This window comes from Lissotriton vulgaris, unplaced genomic scaffold (assembly GCF_964263255.1).
Source record: "Lissotriton vulgaris unplaced genomic scaffold, aLisVul1.2 SCAFFOLD_2204, whole genome shotgun sequence".
Lineage (NCBI taxonomy): Eukaryota > Metazoa > Chordata > Amphibia > Caudata > Salamandridae > Lissotriton > Lissotriton vulgaris.
The window spans coordinates 399,415-424,501 of NW_028242410.1; the positions used below are offsets into that span (position 1 = coordinate 399,415).

At 48.5% G+C, this 25,087-nt stretch overlaps 1 long non-coding RNA gene across 1 annotated transcript; it reads right to left on the minus strand.

Moving 5' to 3' along the window:
- Positions 1–5,769: 5,769 nt before the first annotated feature.
- Positions 5,770–6,573, minus strand: LOC147668977 (uncharacterized). The gene is made up of 5 exons (XR_015303761.1): positions 6,511–6,573; positions 6,356–6,416; positions 6,195–6,268; positions 6,025–6,096; positions 5,770–5,932 (listed from the first exon to the last, which is right to left on the minus strand). It is a non-coding gene; the product is annotated as an uncharacterized LOC147668977 (long non-coding RNA).
- Between the last annotated feature and the right edge of the window lie 18,514 nt (positions 6,574–25,087).

Consider the following 25,087-nt stretch of genomic DNA (forward strand, 5'->3'; position numbering starts at 1 on the left):
TGCTCTGATAAACCCCTATTTCCTCCGCATAGAAGTAAAGGTATATCTAGATTGAGGATGTGACTTCTGTCTGTAGGATACTGTTTTTCTTTAGGGTAAACAGTTTTGATACATAAACATGTTGATATTTTTTCCTTAGTAGGTGACCAAATGTCGTATTTATTTTTTGGTCGGGCGGTAAGGTCATGATCGGTGAGCAGTAATTTCAAGGTCCCTAGAGGGGGGCGCCACCCACTATGGATGGGAGCGCCCAGGGGGAGGCGGCCATTGGCCCCTCCCACTGGGAGGCGGCACCCACTAAGGATGGGTCGCCTAAGGGGAGATGGCCATAGGCCCCTTCCAGGGGAGGAGGCGGCTATATGCCCCTCCTACGAATTTCCCGGGGCCCGGTTATCCGCGACGGCGGATATGATAGAGAGTGTGGGGATGGGGGGGGGAGTCCACGCTGTCCTTCCTACAGATACCTCACACGGGAGCTCGGACGACCTTTAAGATGGTGTCGAGCGGAAAGGGGGGCCCCCAACAAGACAAGGGAAATTAGAGTTGGCAAGGAGGGTACAGTCCTCTGCGCGGCCGCCACTCACACCGTGAGGGCGAGAGTTTTGGTAGTAGGGATCTGACACCGGTTAAGACCTTGCCGTTGGCCCTTAATGCTAGGATGTACAATTTTAATTTAGAATGTATGCATTTGCAGATGTTAGACTCGGCTAGGAAACCTTTGTATTAGACATTTGTTAAGGTTAGCCAAAGAACATGTCTTCATCGAAATGTAATAAATGAAAATTGTACATGATTGTGAAACTTTTATTTAATGTTTTAAATTTTGTTTCATATTTTAATAAATACGGCCGGGAGGGTGACTCCCTCCCGCCTTCCAAAAGTTCAGAACTACGTCCGACTTCCCATCATTGGGGATAGTGTTGGGAGGGGGTGACGGGCATCCCGGCCATATGCTGTTAACAGTTGAACATACACAAAGGAACGCTGCTGCCTCTTGTCACGCTCCGAAGCTTCTTGCTAGTAAGTGCGTGCCCTGTTTACTTTTAAACGCAACAGTTTTCGAGTTTCTTCGCACTTTGTATTGTTGAAATAATAACTTCCTTCTTGCGCTTAATGTTCCACAAATAGTACTAAGAGTAAATCCACCAAATTAAATATCGAGGATACTCTAGCACTTGGCTTTGCAACAAGAGGAAAGAAACCAACTTTCCCTAATGCTTAGCTGGTTACTTTCAAAGCTGAGGATTCATTTTTCTTAGCGCGCTACTTTCAATGCTGGAAATAAACTTTCCTTAATGCTTAGCTGAACTTATCCTCGCAAATTTTAAAATCAAATCCGTCTAGGTGAAATGAAGAAAGTTTGTTAATCAACTATTCTCCACCATTAAAACGGATCATAGTTATTCTGTTCTCCCAAATAACGATTGAATGAAAATAGTACTCACATGGAATACGGCAAATCAAAAATAATACCAGGGGGCATATTTTTTTTTTTTTGTGTAAGACCTTTATTAACACAAAGCAGTTTACACAGCAGGAGCCTACAACCCTGGGGCTGGCTCGCTACGTTGGTACGATCATCCAGCAGTTAACAAATGCGTCATGATGAACAGCACATTACTTAAATGTCGAACCACCCCATATACCGTCCGTAGGCCTCCTAGCCGACAAATGATGTGAGTCTTACATTTTGTCATTTTATAGTAAAGGAAAACAGAAAAACAACATACCCCAACTAAGACTTCACCGTTCCATCCCACACAGTCTAGACATCAACTGTGACAATAGTTTCGTATCCCACCAAGGGTCTGCCGCCATCAGGCACGAACTTGTGCACCAGACATCACTCATGTCAGAATGAGAAAAGAAAGAAAAAAAAAAAAAAAGAAAATTTGAGCTAGTCTTCCTCACTGTCCTGCAGTGAGGTTAGGTAGTCTGTTAAGAAACACCAAATGTCCCTCGGTCTGGACTTCGCTGGCAGTTGCTCCTCGTATGTTTGCAGTTTGTCCCGGCAGATGGACATATCATGAAGCCATGTTTTCTTCGTCGGCACCTTACGGCTGTGCCAACATTGCGCCACCTGCCTTTTTGCCAACAGCAAAGCAATTGCACAGAACCTGCGCTTCAACGCTCTGAATTGGGGCACAATACCCAGTAAACAGATCTTGGGTGTGCACTGCACCTCTTCCTCCAACATTACAGCTAGCGTGGCAGTGACCTCCCCCCAGTACCCTGCTACCTTAGCGCAGTTCCAGGCCAGATGCACAAAATCCGCACCCTCCCTATTACACCTCTTGCACCTGTCTTCCTCCTGTAAACCAAACCTAAGCAGTTTTGTCGGTGTGTAGTAGATTTGGTGAAGAAATTTAAAATGGATAATTCTCAAATTGCCGTTGGGCATCAGTATCTGTGTTAAAGTGCAGGTGCTACCCCATTCCTCCTCCGTCAATGGCGTGTCTAATAGTACATCCCACCGCCTCTTAGCCGTCTGAGTGCGTCCCGCCAGTTCCGATTGTGCAGCTGTATATAGTCTGGACACCAGATGAGAGAGATCATTAGTGGTAATCAGTAGTTGCAGAGGTGCAAGGCATTCTGGCTCTGTTGGGAATGTCGGGTAGTGTTCCCTCAACGCCCTGGTCAATCTGTAGTACGTGAAACGAAACATGGGAGTCTGATTTTGGATATAGTGCAATTGGTCTAGGCCTATGAATGTGCCTGCTTGAAACACATCGCCCAGCTTGTCAATACCAGCTTTACTCAGCAAGGACTTTCCAACCTTTTCCCCAGTGACTGACAACGCCTGATGATGTTGCAATGGCATGGCCGGTGCATACAGCAGGGTTTTGTGAGCCAACTGCCCAAGCCTGTGCCATGCTTTGACCGTGGTGCCTACAGTGTTTATATCCTTTGCATGTAGCGGTGGCCGTGTGTGCGATATGATCGCAGTGAGGGGGACAGGATAGGCATCACCCTCTTCTATGGCTGTGTGTGTGAGATACGGGACCGCGTGGTACCAATATGCCGCATATTGCGCCTGCGCGCAGAGGTAGTAGAGGAGAAAATCAGGCACACTGAACCAACCGTGCGCAAATGGAAGTGTAAGTGTCTGCAAGTCAATACGAGCCTGTTTGCCCGCCCAAATCAAGGTCCGCACCAGGGAGTGTATACGGCGGAATATTGCCTGTGGTGGCGTGATCGGTATGTTATTAAACAAGTACAGCAACTTGGGTAACACGTTCATTTTGACGATAGCTATTCTATCCGCTAACGATAGCGGCAAGTGAATCCAGCGTTGGATTTTGTCTTCAAGTTTAGAAAGTACCACCCCGTAGTTTGCTCGCAGGACCTCCTCTGGATCCCTGTGATACATGACCCCTAGGTAGCGAATCGGTTCTTGTTGCCATTCCAATGGGAAGTCTACTGCAAAGGGCGATGTAGTGTCAGTGAGGGGTATTATGGACGATTTAGCCCAGTTAATTGCCAGCCCCGAATGACCGCCGAATCGGATGTATTCCCTGAGCAGCGGGTTTAGATGGGTTTCCGGGTCACGGACATATAGTAACAAATCGTCCGCGTAGAGCGATATGTGAAGCGGCCTAGCCACGAATTGCAGAGCAGATTCTTTGTAGTTCTGTCGCACTATGCAAGCTAGCGGCTCCAGTGCCAGCGCGAATAATAGAGGCGATAGCGGGCAGCCCTGCCGTGTGCCACGTTCAATGTCAAACTGACCTGAAACATATCCATTAATTCTGACCCTGGCGCGTGGTTGTGTATAAAGCAAGGAGACCCATTGCACAAACCGTTTAGGAAACCCCATCCTATTTAGGACGGTAATCATGTAACGCCATTCAATGGAATCGAATGCCTTCGCGGCGTCAAGCATGACAGCCACCGCTTTAACCGAGGGTTGAAGGTAATGTGAGAGTGCAAATAGGGATCTAGTGTTATGTGAGGTGGATCTGGTGGGCACAAACCCAGATTGATCCGGAAGGACCAGCCGGGTCATCAAGGGGGACAGTCTACCTGTCATGAGTTTAGCGAGAATTTTCGAATCCACGTTAATCAGGGACAGAGGTCTGTAGGAGTCACAGTCTTCTGGATCTTTGGACGGTTTTAGGAGAGCAATGATCATGGCTTCTCGCAGTGTGGGGGGAAGTAACGATTTCTCAAAGGAGGCGCCATACATGTCCACGAGATATGGGGCGATAATGTCTGCAAACCGTTTATAAAATTCGGAGGTGTACCCGTCAGGGCCCGGCGCCTTGCCATTTGGTAGGGAACTTATCACCTCGGTTACTTCCTCCACTGTTATGGGCCTAGCTAAGTACTCCCTGTGTGCATCCGACAGCCAGACAATCGCCACATCATGCAAATAGTCATACGTTTCATTCGCTGGTGCTGTGGGTTGGGATCGATATAGTGAGCCAAAGGAGTCTACAAAGCATTTCAGTATATCTGCAGAGTGTGTTTGCAAGATACCCTCCTTAGATTTAACTCTAAGTATCGCCGATTGTCCCCGCCCCTCACAAATTTTCCGAGCCAGCATAGCCCCCGGCCTACCCCCCTCTCCAAAGGTTCTAGCCACATGTTGACGATCCAAGTACTTTACAGGAAGTCCGCATGCTCAGTATGCACGTCGCGTAACCCAGGTAGTAGTGAAACATCCTGGGTTGTCTCATACAGTAATTCCAAGTCCCTCATCCGCTGCTCGCAGCGGCGGATCTGGCCCCTAATGTCTTTGAGTACCCCTACGGTGGTGCTAATGCAGACACCCCTAATCGTGGCTTTGAACGCCTCCCAAAGTAGGCACGGGTCGTCCGTTCTCCGTGCATTAATATCAAAGTAGTCCTTTATCGCTTTTTTAATGGTGTCCACATACACTGAGTCTGAGAGGGCCCGGGAATTAAATCGCCACTGGAAGGGGGGGGGGGTGTATCGTGGAATGTTCATCTGCAACAGGACCGGATTGTGGTCTGACAATGTGCGGGGTAATACCTGTAATTGACGAACCCATAGAGCCAAGTCCCTTGAACCTAACCAGTAATCCAACCTGGACCAGCTATTGTGAGACGCTGTTATGTGTGTGGCGCCTGGCGCGACAGTGTGTTGCAGCCTCCATAGATCCGCCAAAGCCAGGTCCTTCATCATGTGACATAACATTTGTCGCGATTGCTTGTGCTGCTCTAGTGAATGAGAAGAGCGGTCTAGCCCGTCTTGCAGAGTCATATTCCAGTCCCCCCCACACAATATGTGTGTGCCAGTGTGTTTTTGCAAGTGGCCCCAGACTTCCCGGAAGAATTCCGGAGCGTCAGTGTTTGGGCCGTATACGTTAAAAAACGTCACTCGTTGGCCCCTCAGTGTGCCCGTCACCAACACGTACCTACCAGAGGGATCCTGCGTAACTTGCTGTGCCTCAAAGCTGATCCCTTTCCTTAATCAATATGATCACCCCACGGGAGTAGGATGAGTAGGAGGCTTTGTATATGGACTCAATTAGTAAAGAAGAAAATGCCAGGATTCGATTTCTACAGACCAGAACTGGTTTATTCAGCTGGTGTGTGCCTTCTAATATTTATTTAAAGAAGGTATGCATTTGTCATAAATCTCGCATTTCAAAACAATTTGCAAACTTTCAACAATATACAGAGGCTGAACAAATCCCTTTTACTGGGGATATGGATAAACAAAATATTTCACAATTTGATACATTTCAAAAACAATATGTGTGAACAAGACTCAATGTAAAATAATTCATAACAGTTGCGCTTTCATCATTTTTTCAAAACACAAGCATTGAATCCTATACACCAAAAATAATTAAGGTACATTCATTGTTTTATCACTATGCTGTGTGCCTACAGCCAGATGGCCGACGCGTTTCCAAACCCTTCCGTTAGTCTAATGGGTTCTTCCTCAGGGCCGGGCTGTGTACCTATGGTGTGAAATTGTGGACATTTAATATCTCCTATTTTCCTGATTTTTTACTTAGCTTCAAATGTGGACAATGTCTAAAAAATGTTTTACCTTATCTGATAGGTTTGTAGGCTGATGCTTTCAAGCACGGGTTATTGGTTGTCTTTGACTTTTCACCGTTACCTAAACGTGGTTAAGGATGGGTGAATTTAGTAAATCTATTAATTTCCACGACTTTTAATGCTCAATGGTATCTGTGGTAAGACTGCGCTAGCACTTACTTGCTTTTATTCAGTTGCTCTCTCAAAGTGGTGTTGTTAATGGGGTGTGTTTCGTGTTCCGCGGTGACTCCGATCTGTATGTTTAAAAATTCGGAATCAGTTTCACAAGTCAAAGGGAAACATTTACTGGAGTTCAGTGTTTGTTTATCTTATTCGCCTACCTTCGTGTAGCGCGGCTGGCGACCCAAGCTCCTCACTTCATTTTAGACGAACGTTCGCGTTCTGAAAAGGAATCAAGCCCATGTTGGAGTTTACTTTGGCTTTGATTCTGTGTTGCTATTACGCTTTTAAAAGAACATTCTGAGTACTTTCTTACCTCCGTTTTAGGGTCTCTTGCTGCGCTTGGGGTTCTGTGCGGCTGCTTCTCGCTCTGTGTGCTGTTACACTGATTTTGAGCTGAACACCGGAAGGAACACAGTTTCCTGTTTAAGTATATGGCTAGGGATTGTGGGATTTGTAGTTTTTAGAGAGATACTTATGTTGAGGATTTTTATTTGATAAACTGCGCGCAGTATTTTGCTCATTCCTTCTTGTTGGGTCTTTCATAATGGTGGGGTTCACGTTGGACTCAATAATTGGTTCTTTGTAATTCTGACATCTCGTTCAGGCCATCCATCACGCAATTAAATTTTAGTATTAGATAAGCCTCTTTTTTTATTAGCATGGCATCAATGTTTCCTCCTCTAGGGGGAACCTTCATGGCTTGTAATATTGTCCATTTGAACTCATTTTCGTTATGGTTCTGTTCAACAAAGTGCTGCACCATGGGTGCGGACAGTACTTTGTTCTTGATCCTAGATCTATGCTGGGATATTCGTTGATTGGCTTTTTGAGTGGTTTTCCCTATATACAATTTAGGACAAGGGCACATGACTGCATATATTACATTTTGTGTTTTGCAGTTCGAGAACTCTCTATGTGTCCATTTTATTGTCTTGAACGAAAATTCCTCTCCTTCAATTGTGTTGGGGCATGACGCACATGACCCGCATTTGTGGTGGCCTGTTACAGGCGGAAGTTTCCACAATGTGCGTAGGTCAGTTTTAGCTTTGCTGACTCCCAGATCGGCCCTTACAATCCGCTGGGCTATACTTCTGTTTTTTTTAGGGCAAACAGGGGTTGCTCCATCGGGATTTCTGAGTTTTTTATCAAGTGCCAATTTTTTAGGATGATCGATTTCAGCTTGTTGGTGTATGGTCCAAAAGTGGTAACACATACTGGCCTCTCCAATGGTTTAATTTCTTTGTTGGGTCTCAGTAACTCGTCACGGGGAGTGTGCCATGCCCTGGTGGTTGAATGTTTTAGTAATTTATGGGGGTAACCCCTCTGCTGTAGTTGATCACTCAGTATTTGTGAGTGGATCAGAAAATCTTCCTTTCTAGAGCAATTTCGTCGAATTCTCAGCATTTGTCCGTATGGCAAGTTGGATTTTAAACTTTTAGGGTGGTAGCTGGCATAATGTAAGATTGTGTTCTTGTCAATATCCTTACGATGTAAGGTGGTGGTCAATTCATTTTCGTGGGGGAAAACCACAACATCTAGGAAAGTAAGCGATGTTTTGCTACAAGTCATTGTAAATTTTATGTCTGGGTGTCTGGTATTGAGCCACTGATGGAACTGGGTCAGCGTTTCCTCTGACCCCTTCCATTGGCACCAGATATCATCAATGAAGCGATACCATTTGGTAATGTTTTGGAGGAATGGATTGTTGCGGTAGATGAAACGCTCCTCATACAGGGCCATGAAGAGAAACGCGTCGGCCATCTGGCTGTAGGCACACAGCATAGTGATAAAACAATGAATGTACCTTAATTATTTTTGGTGTATAGGATTCAATGCTTGTGTTTTGAAAAAATGATGAAAGCGCAACTGTTATGAATTATTTTACATTGAGTCTTGTTCACACATATTGTTTTTGAAATGTATCAAATTGTGAAATATTTTGTTTATCCATATCCCCAGTAAAAGGGATTTGTTCAGCCTCTGTATATTGTTGAAAGTTTGCAAATTGTTTTGAAATGCGAGATTTATGACAAATGCATACCTTCTTTAAATAAATATTAGAAGGCACACACCAGCTGAATAAACCAGTTCTGGTCTGTAGAAATCGAATCCTGGCATTTTCTTCTTTACTAATTGTAACGTGTCCAGCCAGGATCCGTAGGACAAAACCCCTCAATTTAAATTGTATATGGACTCAGCCCACCTAGTCCCTAAGTGCGCGTGTGTGTGTGGTGCGAGGTGTGACTCCTGTAGAAACGCTATATCTACGTTCCATCTGGTAAGACTAGCAAAAATCTGTCTGATTTTCTGAGGCTTCGAGAACCCCCGTATGTTCCAGGTAAGAACGTTCAAGCCCCGCCTGTCCGTATCTCTAGAACCCATTGACATCAGATAATGTAATACATGACATTCTTATACATTCCAACGCTGCATATGATGCACGCCCATTCACAGCACAAAGTACAACTATGCCTATGGCAGGCAATCTCGGTGGAGAAACCAAAAAGATATACATATGCAATGCTTTCGGTCTTCGTAAACATACAAACAACCCCCCTCCCCTTATCCCACCCACTCCAGCAACCCCAACCTGCCGAAGCCATATCCCCTCAGAGCACCATTCCCCCAAAAACAAAACCATCAACTCAGTGCCCATGCTGAGAACTCGTGGTGGGTATTTCCCTCATGGAGGACCGCCAGGAGCACACTCCTTCACCCGGATGACGGGTGCAGGCGACACTATATACACTTTATAAATGCGTAATACATGTGACCATTCACCGGTGTCCCCTACACTCTCCAAGTATATAGTAATATCACACAAGTAGTAGCAGTGTTATAGTGGTAGCACAGCGACACTCCAACCCCATTCGACGGCGGTGGCCGCCACCCTCCACATCCCGCCAATGGTCAGTTCACCCCATACAGCAGGTGCAGGACTGTTAGTAGGCAGTATAGCCGAGGCGTGCAGGAGTAGGTGCATGACCGCCAGGTTCCACACCACCTGGCCTTGTATCTCGTAGCACGATATGCTCTCACGTGTACTACGCCCCCGCTCTCACGATGAAATGGTGCACCAGTTAATACAGGGGGAAGGGCCGTGCCAATCGTTCCACGTGCCAGAAACCGCATCTGTACGACTAGGTATCATGAGCCAAGACACCGTTGAGAAGGCATGTTAGCAGGGGGCAGTCACAAGTAATAGTCTAGGGACAACTTTAGAGATGCATAGCAGTTCCTGCTGCCCCAGTGGATGACAGCCCCTTATATACACAGTTAGCGTAGTAACAGCGCCATAGTCCACCCTTAGAAGTTAGGCACCAGGCGGGCCCGCCCAGTGCAGCCTTCAGCGGCCATGTGGCAATGCTCATTAGTCAACAGCACAACAAAACTCACCGCTGTCCGACGAGGGATATCGTCCGAGGCTTCAGTCCGAGTCCCTTTGTTGATCATTTTGCGAGTCTGCTCGCGATTCACGCTGCACCTTTTTTACAAAGTCCTGGGCCGCCTTGGGTGTTGCTAGCACGATCGCCTTCTCTTTCCACACCACTCGAAGTCGAGCTGGATATAACATTGAGTACACAATGTTCAGATTCCGCAGTTTAGCCTTCACTGAGGTGTACTCCTTACGGGCCTGTTGAACCGCGACCGTGTGATCTGGGTAGAACTCCAGGGAGTTGCCTTGATGTTGTATTTTTCCTTTTTTCACGTGCGAGCCGAAGAATCGCGTCTCTGTCCCAGTAATTTAGGATCCTCGCCACAATCGGTCTAGGTGCAGCACCGGGTGGTGGTCTGGGGGCCAACGATCTATGGGCCCGCTCCACTATGAAGATTGGCGATAAGGCCTCCACGCCAAAGAGATCCTTACACAGATTTTCGACGTAGTTCTCCATCCGCCCCGTGTTGGTCGTCTCCGGCAGGCCCGTGATCCGAACGTTATTGCGCCTCGAGCGCGCCTCCAAATCCTCCTCCTTCGCTCTGATCACCTCCAGGAGTCGTTCCATGCCTGTGCACTTGGAGGTGGAGGCCCGCGCTTCATCTTCAACGGCGGAAATTCTAGCTTCGGCCTCATCCAGCCGTTCGCCATGCTTCTCCTGCCGAGCGGCCATGCCGTCCATCCTGCAAGTCAGGTTGTCCAGCTTACCGTTGATATCCTGTAGATTTGATTGAATCGCCATCAGGATCTTCTCTATGTTGTTGTTGGGCATAGATTCGGCAGCGCCGCCATTCTCCACCACCTCCTCTGTAGATTTCGCCGCCTTTCTGTTGTCAAAGGAGATCTTAGGTTGCTGCTTATCTGGTTTCCCCATGATGGCGGTCGGGGACGTCTCCTTCCTGCAAGCGGGCCCAGACACCCTCGTGACTCGTACCGCTGTTGCCGTGATGTACTGCCCCGGGTATCGGGCTGTCGCCCTTAATATCGCCCCTGTGACCGGGGAGAAGGGCCGCAATCGTCTCACACCAGGCCGCGTGGGTTATGGGGGGGTCGCGGACAGGCCACGTCAGCAGTAGCGCGGTTCAATATGGCCAGGTAGTACCTGTATCACGGTCTGGTTCCCACCGCAGGCAGCAGGATGTAGAGCCTCGCCCTCCCTCGTGAGCCCCTCCGTCGCCGGAGTTGTGTGCAAGTACGGCGGATCTCCCGCCTAGCCGTTGCTGCAGGCGGTGATGGTGCACTACCAGAGAGCAGGCAGCAAGCGCTATAATCCAGCAGCGACTCAGGCAGCAGTGGGCGCGATGCATCCGCCAGGCGGTGAGTCCAAATCGGCCTAGTCCGCGCCTACTGGCGCGAAGGTGACGATATCTGCAGTCCGGTATCATGCGCCGCCATCTTGTCAGGCACCCGTCCAGAGACACGGCAGAATCAATTGGCCGTACACGGCGGTGAGAGGCAAAGTACAGTAGCTAATCGGGCGCAAAAAGCAGTTTCTCACCCCCGGTACGATGACGCTGGTGTAGGAGGCCGACCCCATGTCGAGGACACCTCGCTAGTAGGAGGTCCGCCAACCGACGCCGGCCATGTTGTCAGGCGAGAGTCCGCTCAACACATCACACACGGCAAAAGTCAGTAATCACCGAGTGGTGGGCGATTTTCTCCACTTCGGTCGATGGAGCTCATCTTCCCCCACTAGCGGATGGGTCTGGAGAGTGGGTCAGCGGGGGTTACAGCAGCAATAGGTCACATAGTTGGCGATCGCCCGGCGGAGCTGCAGCTCAGGCAGCCATTCCGCTATGCGCCCCCTAGCGCCTCCCAGGGGGCATATTTACAATAACTGGCGCATCCCTGCAAAACGGCAGGGAAGCGCCAGTTATTGTGCGTCGCGGCGCACCATGGTGCAAAAACGGCACAGATGCGTGACGCATCTGTGCCGTAAAAGTGACGCATTGCTGGAGTTGAGTCGCAAGCGAACGCAACTCCAGCAATGCTCTGGGGGCCCTATCCAGTTAATGCTGCGTCAATCCTTACGCCTGCTTCAGGCAGGCGCAGGGTTTTGATGCAGCATGGGCTTAAAAGTGACTGAGTGAAATCTTGTAGATTTCACTCAGCAACTTTTAGGAGGCGTTCCTGCGCCGGAACGCCCCCCCTGCACAGGAACGCCTACATGTGGCGCAGGGCATTACAACATGACGCATATCCCAGATGCGTCATGTTGTAAGTACCCCTGCACCATGGAGCAGGATTTGTGTCCCGCTACGTCACAAAAGTGACCCAACGGTGGCGTAAATGAGGCGCAAGGGGCTTGTAAACCTGCCCCCAGATCTTTTCTTTAAGTTCAAAAGAAGATCACGCTGAAGGCAATTCTCCAAGTAAATTATCACAATAAAAATTGTAGAATTAAATGGGTTCGGTGGTGTCCTAGTGTTCACTGTCAAGTCCTCATCGCCACTTGTAAAGTCAGGACACTGATATTTAAGTAATAAGTAGGTTTATTTCAGGAACACAGGAGCAACGTAGGTCGCAGCCTACACAGGTCTTCTCCCACTTCAACTGCCAGCAATTTATAAGCATGGAATCTAGCAGAGCAGGCACGGGGAGATAGAAGCTTGAAAGAAAAAAATTCTATATAAAGATTCTATATGCAATCATGATACAACACTCCTCATGTAACTCATCCTTATAATCCAAATCCAAAATGTACTTGTCAATTTCCTGATGCTCATCAGACGAGTCAAACTCGTAAGGTATGTCTTCCTCAAACGCAGTGCTTCTCTGCCCTTCTTGCATGTCACTTCAGACATCTGCTCTTTTTGAGCCGCTAGGCACTCATTCCTCAAAACCACTTCAGGAAGCTGACTCTATATAGTGGACCAAAATGAGTCTTCACGCGACCCTCCGCTTAAAACGGCAAGTGCGTTAATTTATTTAATTGATTTAAGTAAATACATTTTAAAGTTCCACTTACCATGCAAACATCCCCTAATTAGGCATTTTAGTCCAAAAAATATTAATCAAATTAATTGAAAGTTTAAATATACCATTTAAACTGACTTTTTAAACTGTCGACACGTACCCTACTTAAATTAACCCCATGAACCCATACATTTTATTTAGTTAACACAGCAAACATGTATACTGTGAATCCTTTACACTTTAATTAAGCTTCTATCATTCAAATAAACGCTGTAAAATAGTACTTTTCTGCTCAGAAGCAGCAAACACAAAGAGAAGAAGAACATGGAGGACAGGGAGATTTATATGGACTTGAGAGTTCTGTTTTATTGTGATGCAAATGTGTTCTATTTCTTGGAACTTTGAATGTTGCTGCTCAAAGGAAGCGAATAAAAGAATTATACATCCTGCTAGCCTCCTGTCTTGCCATAAAATTATGGTCTCCGTATGTGGCTTCAGGAGACAGTATCTTTATAATCAATTTTAAAGTTTGTCCGCTATAATCTCCTACTTTTACCAAATTCACTCTTGAAACGTTTTAGAGAATTCCTCTTAGCTTGTTAGCTACCAAATAATTCCTAGTTTCTGGGAGTTTTTTCTCCCACCGCCTCTCGCTAGCAATCTGTATTTTTTTTTATTTTTTTTAATTTTTAAAACCTTTATTTAGAAAAGTGCACACAGCTATTCAGCCTAACATCCCGGAGGCAAGGCAGCATATTGAAGCAGGAGAGCAACAGTGCAAGAATGGATGGCACAGTACAATGAAGGTTGATTTTATTATTTTGTGTCATAAAAGGAACATAGAAGAGAAAAAGAAGAGACGCCAGAAGGCGTAAAAAGATTGGCAATGGAGTAGATGAGACCAGCGAGGCGTTGACAGCGGGGCAGGGGGAGCCGCGGTTACACAAACACGGACACAGGAGAGCGGGTCAGGACAGAAGGGGGGAAAAAGAAGAGACAGGATTCAGCATGACAGCGTGTCACAGTTGGTGTCGTAGGTTATGGCGACAGATGTTCCTCCAAAGAGACAGGTTCCGGGGGCACACAAATTTCTTCCCTATAAGCATTCCAGGCCCCCCACACTTTCAACCACTTTTTGGGCTTACCCCTGGCAACATAGACCGTCTTTTCCCTGAACATACACCAATCCATGTTGGCTTTCCATTGCACCACCATGGGAGCTGCCGAAGCCCCCCATTTCTGCGCGATATCGCGTTTGGCCACCATGTTGCCAAGGGTCACCCACTGTGTCTGGGCCACATTGTGATCAGAAGGCCCCCAAATGTTGAGGAGGCATCTCCTAGCTTCCGCAATCGCTACCACCCCAGTCACCTCGTCCATAATCCGGTGCACACGTCTCCAGTAGGAGGCTATGGCGGGGCACTCCCAAAGAATGTGCATAAAAGTGGCGGAGGCGCCGCAGCCGCGGCGACAGAGCCCATCGATCGAGTAGCCCATATGCACAAGCCGGGGGCCAGTCACGTACACCCTGTGCAGGATTTTGAGCTGCACCAGCCGGAGACGAGAGGAAATGGCGACTTCCTTAGGGGAAGAAACCGCACTCTGCCAATCCTCATCGTCGATTTCCAGTCCGTCACGCACCCACTGTTCCCGCACACCCAAGAGGAGGTCAGTGCGAACATTAATGAGTTTCTTGTACGACAGTGAGATAGCACTGTCAGGCATATGGCCATCCAACACCCTGTCCTCCAACGGGGAGCTTTCTGGAATCGCCCCCTCAGCTGCTTTAGCAGAGAGCAGAGCGTGTCGCAACTGGGCATATCGGAAAAACTCCGAGCTGCCCAGCTGGTACTCAGCCTGCAGCTGGGAGAAAGTCTTAATCTCACCCTTCAATAGAATATCATCCACCCTGGAGATACCTATGAGGTCCCATTTATCAAATCCCTTGGTGTGCCATAACTTGCCCAGAATATCTGAATCATACAATGGGGTGAACCTAGTCAGCCTGCCTTGCCAGCCCTGCGCCTTGGTAATTGTCCGCCAAATATGGACCGCAGTTTTCGTTGGGCCCGACATCCGCCTATCCAGAGACCTCGAATACAGCGCCCTGTAGAATTGCCACCACTCAAGAGCCACTTATCCATTGCATATCCAGGGTTATTTTCCGGACCATAAAAACCATGAATAATAGCCACCAATTGGGAGGCCCAGTAATATCTGCGCACATCTGGTAGTGCTATACCCCCGTCGTACCACGGAAGCGTGAGCTTCGTGATAGCGACGCGGGGACGGCCGTCCCAGAGTAGGGCACGTTGAAGGCCTTCAATCTCTCGGAAGTAACGGGCGGGGACCGGATCTTGGGTGTTCTGCAGGGCGTACAGGAACCTGGGTAAAGACATCATCTTAAATAATGCCGCGCGTCCTAGTAAGGAAAGCGGAAGCTTGCGCCAACCCTCCACGTCACGCCGGAAGCGCAGAAGAGGGGGAAGCAAATTGTGTTCGTATCGCGCCTTCGCATTACCAGAGATATAAATCCCCAAGTATTTAAAGCCCTGGCTGGCCACCTGGATGTTACAGCCTCTAGGGAGGCGCGGTGTGTCCCCTTTCAGTACGTATAGGAAGGACTTGGCCCAGTTAATAACAAGGCCAGAGTACCGTCCAAAAAGTCTGAGTACATCACACGCCACAATAAGTGACTTGCAGGGGGAAGTGAGGTAGAGCAGAATGTCATCCGCATAGAGAGAGACTCTGTCCTCGAAACCAGGGGCCCAGCTTATGCCGTGCAGATCCGGGTGCGTACGCAAACAAAAGGGGCGACAAGGATCAACCTTGCCTGGTACCTCTTTGAAGGGCAAAAGACGCCGAGACACGGCCATTGACGGTAACATTGGCCAGTGGGTCGGCATACAACAGCTTCACCCATCCCACAAACACTGGGCCAAAACCGAGCTTCTCCAACACCGCCCAAAGGTAACTCCACTCAAGAGAGTCAAAAGCCATCGTGGCGTCCAAGGAAGCAAGAACTGCCGGCTCCTCCAGGGTGTGGGCCCTGGCCAGGGCGCCGTGGAGTCTACGCAAATTAAGGGCAGTGTTGCGGTGTGGTATAAAGCCCGACTGGTCCGGGTGCACTAAGTCGCCGATAACTCCAATCAGTCGATTAGCGAGTAGCTTGGCGAGAATCTTAGGCTCAGCATTAAGGAGAGAAATAGGGCGGTAGGACCGACACAAGTCTCTCGGCTTCCCTTCCTTATGGATGACCACAATGGTGGCCAACCTCTGGTCCAGGGGAAGTAGGCCGGTTTCCCGCGCTTCAAGAAACATATTACGCAGGTGTGGGGAAACCACATCCGGCCTGATCTTGTATAGTTCAACCGGGATGCCATTGGGACCAGGTGCCTTGCCCGATCGCAGTGAGCGGATCGCAAGGACGTCTCTGTCCATATCATCGTGCTCCTCGTCCGAAAGACAGGGGAGATCGACAGCCGAAAGAAGCACTGCCGAATCGGTCTCAGACCGGTCCGAACCAGAGGTGTAGACACCTCGGAAATAGTCAGCGAAGGACTCGACAATGGCACTTGGATCAGAGACGACACCTCCGTCCTCCCCCACTATCTCGGGTACAACACGGCTAGCCATCTCTCTTCTGTCCAACCAGGCCAGCAACTTCCCGGCCTTATCGCCGCCGTCGTATATCCGACCCTGCTGTTCCTTAGCTAGAACAAGGGCAGCGTTCGTAGCAAGGTCGCGGTATTCCGACTGTTTGAGGGAGAGGTCGTGTAGGAGAGCGGGATCGGGCTCTGTCTCCAACTGGGAGTCAAGCTTCATGATCTCCTCCTCGATGCGCAGCAAATCAGCATCTCTGACTCTACGGGCCTCCGCTATAAGAGCGAAAGCCTCACCCCTCAGCACTGTCTTAAACGCCTCCCACAGAGTCGCGGCCGACGCTACCGATCCCTCATTTTCAGTGAAATAGAGGTCGATGGCCTTGGCTAAGAGATTGCGAGTCTTGGGATTGCGGAAATACCATGGGTTAACAACCGCCGGCTGGTCCGACATGACAACGTCAAAGTCAAAAGAGACCCACAGCGGGGAATGGTCAGAAATGCCCCGTGCCAAAAAACTGGCCTCAGAAACGGCAGGCGCGTGTGCAGCCAATGTAAGAACATAATCTATCCTAGAAAGACTACCATGTGCGCCAGAATGGAAGGAAAAATGACAGAGCGTGGGATGCAAAAGCCGCCAGCTATCTATTAGTCCCATGGTCTCGAGGAAAGATGGCAACCACAATTGGGAGCTACGGAGGTCTCTAGGCGGATGGCGGTCCAAGGAGCCGGAGCAAACCGAATTGAAATCACCCCCCACTATCAGCAAACCAGCAGGCAAATTTAAAATGGCGCCACCAAGGTCCTGGAAGGTGCTAGATTGTAAGCCCGGGGGAACGTAAACTGAAAGTAATGTCAGGGCGCGCCCCTCCCATCGTCCCGCCACAGCGGCGTACCGCCCCCTCTCATCGATCACAGTGACGTCGACCTCAAGCGGAAGGGACGTACGAACAAGAACTCCCGCCCCCCGAGATCCCGAGGAGAACCCCAAGTGGGCCACCATTTTGTACCCTTTACGGTTAAGTGCTTTGCATGTGTTTCCAACCAGATGCGTCTCCTGAAAGAGAACGACATCAGGCATGTGGCGTTTAATCAGTTGGATCACAACCCCTCTCTTGATACGGTCACCCAACCCATTGACATTCCAACTGAGAACTCGTAGCTTCCTACCCCCCATCGTCGTGTCCCCGGCCCCATCCAACCCCAGCAAGCCTCAACAACAAAGGAAACTGAACAGTGCATACATCCCATTGCCTAAGAAATAGAGAGAGAAAAAAGAACAAACAAACAAACTTCCCCACCACCACCCCCCACCCTGCACCCCTGCAGCAGACTAAAAAGCCCCCCCAACCAGCAGTGTGCCTGTCGCCCCATAAACTAGTCTACAAAAAGTCCCTAGAGGAGTAAGGAATCTCCACAAGCCCCTCCCGCCACCCTCCATGTAAGAGACAGGAAAACTATCAAAATCGAAATAGCATTGGTATTAGCAGTCACAGACATCAGGGTCACCAACCGCCGCAATCAGCACAGCAAAGCCCAGTCCTAGAGATCAGAACCACCAGTTGCGCCTCCAGAATGTTCGTCGTGTTCTTCCCGGCATTGTGGCAAAGTGTCCAGCCAATTGCTCGCATTCTCCGGCACATCGAAAAACAGGGCTCGGCCCTCGTACTCAATCCGCAGTTTAGCAGGGAACAACATAGAGTATTTAAAACCCATGTCTCTCAGGCGTCGTTTCACCCCCGCAAAACTCTGACGTTGCCTCTGAACGGCCCTGGTGAAAGCCGGGTAAAAGTGCACCTCAGAGTTCTGAAATTTGAGCGGCCCTTGCCTCCTGGAGGCCTGAAGGATCACATCCCGGTCTCTAAAGTTGAAGAGCCGGGCAATGATGGGTCTAGGTGCAACACCCGACTTCGGCGGACCGCCCGGTATCCGATGGGCACGCTCCACAGAGAAGAAATTGCTCAGGCCAGAATGTGCGAGATGTGTCTGTACCAAGTCCTCCACAAAAGGTCCACTGCCGCCTCCTCCGCTCCCTCCGGAACGCCAATAATGCGGACATTCTGCCCCCTGGCACGTCCTTCAAAGTCTTCCAACCTTCTAGAAAATTGGTCGTTGACCGATAGTAAGGTCCGGACCTCCGTCTGCAGTTCCGAAACGTCGGTAGTTAGGCTGGAGGTCTTGAGATCAAGGGATTTCACCCGATCATTGGTCTTCCCCAAGTCAGCCCTGATCAGGTTGAGGTCCACGGCCAGAGTGTCCACCTTGTGAGTCAGGACCTCGTGTTGTTTCTGCATTTCAGACCGAATGCCCGCGATGGCCCCCATAATGTCACTCAGAGTGGGCTCAGAACCCTCAGGTGAGCCCGCACGATGAAGGTCCTTAGATGAGGCCACCACCGTGGGTGAAGTCCGCTGCTGAGCGTAACGGTCAATTTTGTTCAGCTGCGTCTGAGTTGTCCTACGAACACCCCTGTTCGACGCCTTGTCGGGGTCCCCTCTGCCTGCCATGATGGATCCAAGGAGAACAAAGGGCTACACCGCCCGAACAAGGGAGCAGATGTGCAGAACAGAGGCGAAGTCAGCAAACAAACCAGGCCGATAGTAGGCAACTCCGCAGCCACAAGCACTCCGCCAGCAGGGACCGCAGATATCCGCTTCGCATTCCAATCATGCGGAGCGTCGGTACAAGCAGCAGCCACCCATGAGACAATGGCGCATCGGTGGCACAAAGTTCAGCTCGACGTAACTTCGCCTAGGAACCACCAATTTGAAAGCGGAAAGCAGCTCCCGCGTCTGCGACCATTCACCAAACAGAATCCACTAACGTGGATCAGGATTTTCAGCAGGATATTTGCGGAGGGTCGGAGGGTCTGCGGAGCTCCGAGCTTACGCAGCCATCTTGGTCGCCCGCGAAGCTCCTCCGCAATCTGTATTTTTAAGTGAAATATCGATCCTGTCACTGAGTTAGAAAAGCATTCTTTTGTGTCTCAGAGGAGTAGCAATGTTCCATCTATTCCAGCCTCCTCATGTTCATTCCTTGACGTGTATTACAGCTTATGGAATCCATAGTGCACCACGGGGGACATTAGAAAGGGTCAGAAAAACCCGTCCTCCATACCTATAGCCACATTTAACTTTTTCTCTCAAATGCTCTTGGCCTGTCCTTGAGCCATCGCATTTAGTCTTCAAAGTCCCCATTTTCCTGGCAGGATTTGCCAAGATGCCCCCAGCACCCTCATTGGAACCCATTTCAACAGAGGAAAAAGCCTTGTTACCGGTGTGCTCTTTGATGGCGCATTTAAAATATCAACCTGCCTTTGTTATTTTATTGCCTACTTTCAAAGATCTCAGTGCGATCATACAGGGAAGCAGTCGCAGATAGAAAATAGCGAGCAAGCAACATGGCGAAAGATGAACATTTGCTTCAGTGATCCTCAAGGACAAAGCACCAAGGGGCATATTTACAAGCCCCTATCGTTACCACAACATCACTCTTCACGACGTTGTGGTGGTGATAGGGTTTTTGCCTTATTTACAAGGCAGCGTTAACAAGGCTTAACATTGCCTTGTAAATAAGGCACCTTTTAACGCTACACTTAGCGTGAAAAGGGAGGGCAATGGGTGTTGTGGTGGACATTCCACAGCAACACTCATTAATTTTGACCATGCCCCATATTTACGAGGGTGGCATAAATATGGGGCAGCGCCAAAATTAAGACCAAGGAAAATGCGGTCTTACCCTGGTGCAATGAGGAGAAATGTTTAATTTCTCCTCGTTTCCGCTGTTTTCACGTGTGCTGCGTTGTGCAGCACACATTGAAACAGCAAAACACTATTGATTGATTTAACAATCATTTAAAAAAATTATGTTTTGCAACTTCTATGTGTGCTGCATTTAGCAGCACACATAGAAGTTACAATACACCATTTAAAAATTGTTTATGTACAGGAAGGGGCACCATCCTGCACATAAACAATCTTCCCCTGTAACACATTACTCTGCTGTGCTCTTTTGCTGTTAGTGCTGATCCTTGAACTTTAGTTATTTCCATAGGATAAAGGATGAAATCTGCTTTGTGATTTCTGTATTTGTTGTTGACGTACTAACACCAAATCATCAAATTCTTGATCTCGGCAGTTCCTTTTACTTTGTTCATAATATTAAACTTTTTTCCTTTGTTTTGTATCTCTGTATTATTTCTTCATGATCCTTTGGCGGATTTGCTGGTAAATGTTATAGACGAGTTTGTCTCGATTGCCCAAACATTTACTCTGAAGGACACTTTCCAGTTGACACCTTAGGTGTTTTTCTATAATCTCGTAAAAACTTGACACAATGCTTGATTTTTTGATATTTGTGAAAGTTTTTCCCTCTGCACAGCCTTTTCAATAGTGGCCATTAATCTTGCAACCATTTCATTTGCCTAGGGCCACATTGGAGTTATTCTGTGAACTACTCCCAACTAATTCATAATATTTTGATATGTGTTTCCACCAAATTATGGTGTATTATCTGTTTTCAATATTTTAGGTATTCCCCATTTAGAAAAAATCTTAGCCAGAACAGGAAGTACCACTGGCGTAGATGTCGACGACACTACTTTCATAATAGGGATTCAAAAATATTAATGTATTATTGCTAATACATAATGTCCTGAGTCCAGTGATCCGTAAAAATCTGCTGTACATTAGACCAAACAGCATTTGGCAACTCAGACATATGCAACTGAAGAACCGGAATAACCCACTTACTGGGTCTCAGCGGCGGGGAAACCGCTCAAGTCTTCCATACCCTTCATACGTAGTAAAAGGAGACACAGGAGCCTTCCTCTGCAGGAGGAACCCAGATTTATTCAAATAGCTCGGGCTAAGGAACAGAGTCCCAAGATCGTTAGAAACAAGACAGAGGAGGCTGCTGCTTTACTCCGCAGCTTACAAGCCTTTTATACTTTTTCATTCTGGTCTTTTGGCTGTTAGTTCATTGTTCAATCAGGGCAGTGTTTTCAGTTGAGAACCAGATCCAGACGATGTTTGTAGATGGTGATCTGGTCAAGGCTTGGTACACAAATCATTGTTCACTCAGTTTGATCAATGCTTGGTCTTTCAGGTCATTGTTTAATCACCCTGATCAAGGCCCAGCAGTCAGACCATTGTCCAGATAACCTGTTCACGGTGTCAAGGATGTTTACCAGGCCGGGAACAGGAGATGAAAAACAAATCATTTACACATAGTGCGAGTGTCTCATGGCTTTCTGTTGAACTGCAAAGAACAGGGGGAGGTTGGGTGTGCGACAGTTCCTGGGCAGAAATGCAGGCTGCAAGATGGCTGTTGTCGTGCTAGTTTGGTTTCTTGTTGGAGCATCATCAACATCATATTGGTGTTGTGAATGTTAGAGGGTGTAGGCTTGATGGTCTGGACACACATTGCACAGAGCACTGGCAGGCACTGAAAGCACAAACATCAGGAGACCAGGACCGTTACTCCCAAGGCAAGGAAGATGAGGACCCTCCACCCCCACTGAGAAAGGAGGCCCCAGATCCAGCTTGTGAGCGACCAGTTGCCTTCATCCAGATGAATTTCGGAAGAAAGGCGATGCAGACGTTGGATGGCATTTTACACTGTAGGTGCATTGTCTGGGATGTACACGCAGCAGCTGGAGCTGATCAATTTACACACACCACCACGATCAGCAAGGATGACATCTAGGACCATTCCGTTCTGAAGCGTTATGAGGCTGTAGCTCTGCAGTGATGTTGGAGAGGGCACCAGCTGTTACTGTGATGGTGGCTTCAAGGACCCTGGTCAGTCCTCGTACAGCCCAACTGTTGGACATGGGGCCCCAGAAAAGAAGGAAACCTTTAAAGAAGTCCCCGGTTTCCTGGCCTGCTGCATCCTCGGCTGATATGACGCCCCTACTTGAGCGGCGCAGAGTGTCCTTCATTGACAGGTGGTAACCTCCATGGGTAGAATACGTTGTTGGAAGGAGGAAGGCCAGCTAGCAGGTACCAGACCAGTTACGGGGGAGACAAGTGTAGATGAAATAGGTGTTGGGGGATGCCACCAGCTTCGGAGGAGATGTAGAGTTTAAAGCTTTTGTGATATCACATGTACTGGTACCAACTTTCTTAGTCCCTAGGCCATGGATGCAGACACTGCCTTGCACATTTAAGACATTCACAGTGTCTCGTTCATCAGGCAGTATCCTTCTTGTGTGGAATCTAGAAAATGTTCATCGAGTGGTTGAGTTGAATACTACCATCTCACCGAGTTCATCTGGTGATAGTAGCGATGTGGATGAGCTGGTCGGGCAAAAAGGAGTATTGGCATCCCGAAAAGTTCCAAGGGCAGAATTGGCAGTACCATTGACAGTGTAGGCCTCCTGCATCAACATCCACCATGCAAGACAAGACCCAGAGATGGAAAAGGGGTAGGGAAAGAATGGGACATGGTGTATCATGGAATGCGGCATCAGTCCACAAACCCAGCAGTTGAAAGTGTTCATGATCAGTTGGTGATGATGCAACATTTGGATGAAGGTGTTATTGAAGAATTCTGCATGGCAGGGTAATTCATGGGCTGTTAACGTGTAATACTGGTGCTCTGCAGGAGTCGGGGTAGGAGTTGGTGAGGTAACAGGATGGTAGATTAGTAACAGCCAACCAAGGATAGACAGGATGATGAAGACAAACAGTGTCACCACGGTGGCCATGAAGCATTTACTATGTCGGAGACTGACATATTGTTTCTGGATTCGGGTGTTTTGGACGGCAGCCATTGTGCTAAGCCAGGGACCTCTAGTGGCTGTCTGTGATTGATGGTTGCTGCACTGGGCGCAGGTGCCAAGGGCCCTATAGCGTACCTTAGTCTGACACACCAGCACTGCTCTCAGCTGGGGAAAATCACAGCCCTACAGCCTATGGGCACTTGGCGAAGTCAAGGGCAAGCCTTCCCTCTGGGGCGCAAGTTATATCGGTCGGAAGTAGGGACAGTATGGTCCGGAAACAATTGTTCTTGGTGTTGAGCAGAGTTAAGGGAGGGTTCCACCTTCCTTTCAGTATGCTCTCACTCTCTGCTTCCGTAGATGTAGAATGCAGTCTGGCATCGCTGAATGGGACAAACGTCGGGACTGTTTTTGTTTCTGAGTCTCCTTGTCCTTCCCTCACCCACTGATCATAGGGGAGGGGCAGAGGCACACGTCTGCAGTGCGACAAATGCACCCAATTCTTCTGACCTACTTTCACCGCGGTGCGGGTAGCCAGCAACACCTGACAGGGCTGTGTCAAGCGGGGCTCAAGGCTCTTGGTCCGTTGAAAATTTCTCACTAGGACATATTCCCCAGGTTGGATAACGTGTCCTGGGCCCTCACTTTTGTCAGGTATGGCTTCATACACCTGGTGATAAAGAGTACGAAATGTATTAGTCAGACTGTACAGATAATCAGTTAATACAGGGTATTCAACATCAGACAGTTTCTTAGGCCGTGGGACACCCCATACATTGGCAGGCCTCCCGAACACAATCTCATGGGGTGATAGCCCTATTCTGGTGTGGGCCGTTGTTCTTGTGGACAGTAGGGCTAAGGGCAGAGCATCAACCCAACTGACACCTGTCTCGGCTACTATTTTGGCCATTTTTGTTTTTAGGATGCCATTGTACACCTCCACTAGACCTGCTAACTGGGGGTGGTTAGCTGCATGAAATCTTTGTTTTATACCGTATGCTGTACAGCCGTAAAGTGTGTCCCATTGTCACTCCAGGCCAAGCGGGGCAAACCGAATTGTGGGAGGTACTCTTTTAATAGCACTTTGGTGGTAGTGATAGCAGTGCAGTCTTTGATGGGGTAGGCCTCCACCCATCGGCTGAAGGTACAAACCACCACTAGGACATATTTCAAATTGTTACATCGGTCCATCTGGATGTAATCCATTTGGAGGACTTCAAAAGGGAAGGTAGGAGGAGAGAATCTTCCCTTAGGAGTAACTGTACCTTTTCCTGGGTTATACATTAGGCAAATCATGCATGTTTTAACCAGCTTTTCAGCATATGCTGGTATCTTAGAGTTGTACCATGTAGGTTCCAACAGTTTACATAAAAGGAGAGGAAGATGGCGGCCGGCTAACACGCTCGGTCGGGAGCTCTGACCACCAGCCAAATGCGGATTAAAGATTGACCTTCCTGCAGGAACACTTTACGGACTCATATGAGGAAGGTTTAAAGCAAAGCAGAAAATAACGACTTGAGGAGTAAACGCTCGGAAAACGGCCGTTTCGGCAGAGGTACAAAGAGATGGTAGATGGATATCGGCTGATTTCAAAACAGAGCTTACCGTTTGAACTGGGGTTCCCGCAGCGGCAGCAGCTGTCTTGCCCGAGCGCCGGAGCCTGGGTGAGTGCGCGAGAAGCAACGTGGAACTGTTGGAGGGCGTTCCAGAGAATCCCCTTCCAGTTCCGGGGCTCGGGCGGCAGGGTCAGCGGGAGAGAGTCGGGAGACGCACAAGAGTGTAAAACGAGTAGGAAAAACGATACCTGGGGGCGTTTTCAGACGAGAAAGAAACGCGGAGGGCACACTATAAGACAAATTATAAATATCAAGCTGCAAAGTGTGACTTTAAAAGAAACACGGCTAATGAGCTCTAAAAAAGATATTTCGCTGCAGGTAACTGAGAGAGAGGCACTTCTTGCAGATCGGCAGATAATTGGAGATCAAGGAGCCTCAGAAGTAATAAAATCAGTGCACACTGCCAGATCAGGAATATTAAAAAACATACCCAGTGGTGAGATAGATAAATTGAAGAGAACAACACCTGATTTGATCACAGACTGTTACATTCAAGAGAGCATTGGAAAAAACAAAGAGGAAAACCCCACTCAGATAAAATCCAAAGTAAGGGTGTATAATACAAGAGCTAGGACAATAGAAAAAAATCCTAAAGACCC